The sequence below is a fragment of the Lipotes vexillifer genome, unplaced genomic scaffold, assembly GCF_000442215.2.
Source record: "Lipotes vexillifer unplaced genomic scaffold, Lipotes_vexillifer_v1.1 scaffold437, whole genome shotgun sequence".
In the NCBI taxonomy this organism is placed as follows: Eukaryota; Metazoa; Chordata; class Mammalia; order Artiodactyla; family Lipotidae; genus Lipotes; species Lipotes vexillifer.
The window spans coordinates 61708-66619 of NW_006785990.1; positions in this window are offsets into that span (position 1 = coordinate 61708).

Below are 4912 nucleotides of genomic sequence, written 5' to 3' on the forward strand. Positions count from 1 at the left end.
TTATGCTGCTCAGGAGCCTCTGAGAAAACTAACTTGTCCTTTGGCACCAATACAACCATCTAGGACCCATGTCCTCCATCTAATTTGCACTTTGAAAAATTTTCCCCAAGTCTTCTCACTTCAGCCAGAGTCTCATGTTTTTTTAAAATGATGTACCTCGTGACCCAACTTGTTGCAGCTGCTGAAGGTGAGCTAGGGACTTGCTGAAACTGAAGAATATAAATAAATTGCTCTACAAAGGATGGTCTGCAGTGGACAACAAAAAGGAATTATGCTGAGTTATGGCAAAGATAAAAAACATACGTATTTTTGACCAATTAAAATTGGAATCTTTTCAATCACATTACAAGCTGCAAATCATCAGTTTTCTCATTTCTCCTTAATGTTATGAGGTTGTGAAACGTGAGGGTATCTTACACATGTCTCCCCACCCCTGCCATCTATGGATAGCCAGTCGCCTTTCCTGTCTCTGAGGTGTGTCCTGAGTCAATGCAGCACCCCGATAATGAAATAACCATGCCACACTGAGTTCTGTAAAAGGCCAAGTCTTCCTATGCCTGGCCTCAGCTAACCATCTACTCCTTCTTAATGTAAAGGAGTATGCTGAATTTTACCTCCATATTTGATTTTCTATGCTTTCCTTGTGTAAGTTGCTTTCCTAAATAAAAAAATAACACATAGCAGTTCCAACACATTTAAAAATGCAAAGTTATAAAAATAAAAATATTGGTATTACAACTTCTCCCCACCTCCCACTCCCACTAAATTGAATTAATCAGCGTTAACAGTGGCTCTGTGTGCATTCTTTCTCAACTTTCTCTCTGATAGTATGAAGATATATATATGCACGTACAAATGCTATTTTTCATCTATCTTGTTTTACAAAAGTGTAAGGATACTATACACACGGTTCTGCACCTTGATTTTTTTACATGTAGTAAAATCCATCACAGCCATCCCACATACATGTGGGATAAAATTTCATAGTAAGAATGTTCTGCTGCTTATTCAACCATCCCCCTTCTGGTAGACATTTCGATTGCTGTATCTTCGAGCTTTTTTGTGCATTGGATACTTTAGACATTGCTGTGATAAACATCCTTGTACATATATGTTTGTATTATCAACTTTCAGAAGGTCAAAATATATAGTTATTTTCAATTGCACTTAATACCCTGATACTACTTTCCTAGAAAGTTAAAAGCAGTTTACAGTTCTGTCAGCAATTGTGTGTTTCCTTGTACCTAAACTCATTCAGATATTATCCAGCTAGGCAGTGTATGAAAATGTGGGAATTTCTGATATATTCAGGAAATTAATTATTAATGTCATGTACAATTTGTATTTCCATCTCTGAATGCTTCTAAATTTTCTTTTAACTTAAAAGAATGGTGATAGTCTATGCAACTATCCTAGCTTTCGTATTTGTTAAGGTAGTTTTAACTTAAGCTAGTTTTACTTGTATTCTTTCACTTGCAATTGAAAGAGACCTAAGTAATGCATTATGTATTTTGCTATATATAGTACACATATTTTTAATATATAGTTTGAGCTTTCTTCTCTAAAATGTGCCTCCATCCAACAATTCTACAATTATTCTCCTAAATTTTCACCTAGAATTTTTGTTTCCTAGGTAGTTTTTCTTTTGGCATATTGGGTTAGATATTAGTACCCTAGCAGTTTAAGACTTTCTCTAGGGCGGGAAGGCATTGGGCATGTTTTCAGGTCTGTATGACCCTCAGTGCCCTGTACTCTATATTTCACATAAGAAAGGCTCAGGAAACATTTGTGGGGGAAAAAAGAAAGGCGGAGAGATGGAAGGAAGGAAGGAAGGAAGGGAGGGAGGGAGGGAGGGAGGGAGGGAGGGAGGAAGGAAGGAAGGAAAAGAGGGAGAAAGGGAGGGAAGGAAAGAGAAGAAAAGGAGGAAAATAAGTCAAGTTGAAAAGAAGGAAGGAAAGATGGAAACACGTCTCCGATCCTTTAGGGAAAAATAAAAAACCTATTTTTTTCTATATTACCAAAGATGGTTGATGTTAGTCCCTGAGTCTATCATAACCTTCACATTTGTTAAATTTGGGGGCAGCCTCTACTGATGATGACTATTCTCCTACATTCTCACTTCTCTTTTCAAAAGTTCTAACATGAGAGTCGGGCATATTTGAGTTTAAAATCCTAACTGTACACTTATTAGCTGGTTTGCCTTGGAAGGGTTGCCTAGCATCTCTGGGCTTGTTCCCGTCAATGTAAAATGCAGCCAACTTCATCACCCTTTAGAGGCTATCCGTGAAACTCCAATGGGATTATAGAGGCAAAGGGCTGATCCAAAGGATGCAGCAAAGACAAACCCATGGCAACTTTGTTCATTCTTCCTGACCCCCACCCCCACCCCAATTTCTTTTGATGCCGATTCTAGCACAGACATTTCCAGAAAGAGAAAACATCAGAGCCTGAGGAGGTTCCCGCACACCTCCCCGCCCTCTCTCCTTTTAGGAGATGTTTATTGGAGCCTACGGTGTGTACCAAGCTGCTCTCTCCATGTCATGGATTGTCATCTAGGATTTACAGTCCTTTAATTTTTCTGGATCACAGAGCTCCTTGAGGAACTGGTGAATGTTTTGGATCCTTACCTCAGAAAAAAATGGATGTAAAACTTCTCAAACTATGTGCATGCAATTCAGGTATCAGAGACGCCCCATAGGAGCTCATCCTTAGACCTCAGTTAAGGAAAGTGGTGGACATCAACAGAATCTAGTCCCTGCATCTTCCATGTTTACAACAAAACACAAGCTTCCATGGCAGCGGTGTGCCCCATCAGCCAGCATCTGTCCCATCAGCACCCCACATCTGAACTGTAGGGCCTCATCCCACAAGATAAGTGCTAATGCCTATACTGGGCCTGGCAGAGAGGACCACCTGCTCCCCCTTAGCCAGGACTGGATGGAGGATTCTGTCTGGGGCAGGCGGGGAAGGGAAGTGCCCAGGGAGTTTCACATGCTCTCTTTTTTGCTGACTCAGAACATTTTCAATTAGTCAGAGAAAATGCCAAGTGACTCTCTCTCTTAAGTGACTATCTTATTTAAAGCCCACTACTACAACCTTGAGATGGAGGCTGTTGTTCTTTATTCAAGATTATGGATGTGCGGGGCTAAGAGAGAATGTGACTTGATCTAGGTGACATCAATGGAAGGACAAATCAGGAACCAAACCCATACCCAAGTCACCAGATTTGGTGGTTCAGCCAAAACCAGGCTGTGATGCATGTCCTAAGACCTCACCGCTATGGAAACATCCCAACCAGCCTCTCCACACTCAGGCATGCACCCTGCTGTCTGTTCCCCCTACTTCACTGGAACAAAAGCCACAGAACATGGTGGCTAAAGGTATGGGCTTCGGAGTCACACTCAAGCCCTAGTTATTTAACTTCTTTGGGCCTCAGTTTCCTCATATGAAAAGTAGGGATAATAAGACCTACATTATTAAGTTGTTGTGATTGCTAGATGCAGTGATGTATAGATCATTTAGCAGAGTCCCCATAAAAGTGTAAGTGTTTAACATAGTTAAACCACCATCATCATCATTATCACCACTGTAGACCCCCTATGCTCAGAAGACCAATCATCCCAGCTTCTCGTGGTAATTGGCCACAAAGCATCATGAACCTCCATGGCTTCATGCACCACAAGTTTAGGAAGGAGATAATCTTGCTCCAGCCTCCTGTCAATGACCCCACACTGGCATATCAGCCCTTGAGACTGTGACCATCATGATTAGTTAGCAGGTTGCACAGCAATGGTTGGAAATCGGAATTCGCAATATGGCAGAGAAGGCCATTCCTGGGAAACCAGAAATTGCACACACATGAGTGAAACTGAGTTAAAAAATCAGGAGGAGCAAGTAGGTATCAGAGACAAGATCTAGGTACTCAGATACACAGCAGCCAAAACAACAGCACAAACCTCCACAGCGATTGTAATGTGCAGTCCACTCCCGTGGCATCACGCATTACCTTAGCGATAAAACTAACCGCAGCCCTGGGTCTGCAAAGCTTCTGAATCTTTCTTTTTCAGGTGGATAAAATCCCTGGCAAAACAAGACGCAGGGGAAAGTTTTGAGTCCATATAATTTATCGCTGCCTATACCACAAACACTTGATTCAACAGAACTGGTTTTGTGTGCTTACTCCTTGCCCTGGGGATAGAACATGAACAAGGGATGAGGGCCCTGCTCTCACGGACTTGCCCATTAGTGGGAGAGATGGATCGTCAACAGGTAGAAACATAAATAAGTAACAGAAGTTCAGCAAATGGTAAGCTCTACAGATAAAATATAACAGGCAAATGAGATGGAGAAGCCTACAGGAACAGGGGCTTGTTCAGAATGTGGAGGGGGCAGTGTGTGGCCATTGGGAAGATGAAAACTATTGTTATCCAAATCCTGTGTGCATGGGATAAGGACACACAGAAACAGGGCCGTGTGTGTGTGTGTGTGTGTGTGTGTGTGTGTGTGTGTGTGTGTGTTCCATAATTTATTGGTCAGACTCTATTAGTGTCATCAAGGGTGGCCCAGGAACAGAGCTTCTGGCTGGGGGGGGGAAAGAGCCAGATAATGATGCCAAATTGCAGGCACCCCCTCCCAGGGGATGGCACTACGAGCAAGCCAGTGACGACCGGCCGTCCCCTGCATTCAAAGATGCTGCTGCCGGGCTTCCCTGGTGGCGCAGTGGTTGAGAGTCCGCTTGCCAATGCAGGGGACATGGGTTCGTGCCCCAGTCCGGGAAGATCCCACATGCCGTGGAAGGGCTGGGGCCGTGAGCCATGGGCCGGAGCCTGAGCATCTGGAACCTATGCTCCGCAATGGGAGAGGCCACCACAGTGAGAGGCCCGCGTACGGCAAAAAAAAAAAAAAAAAAAAA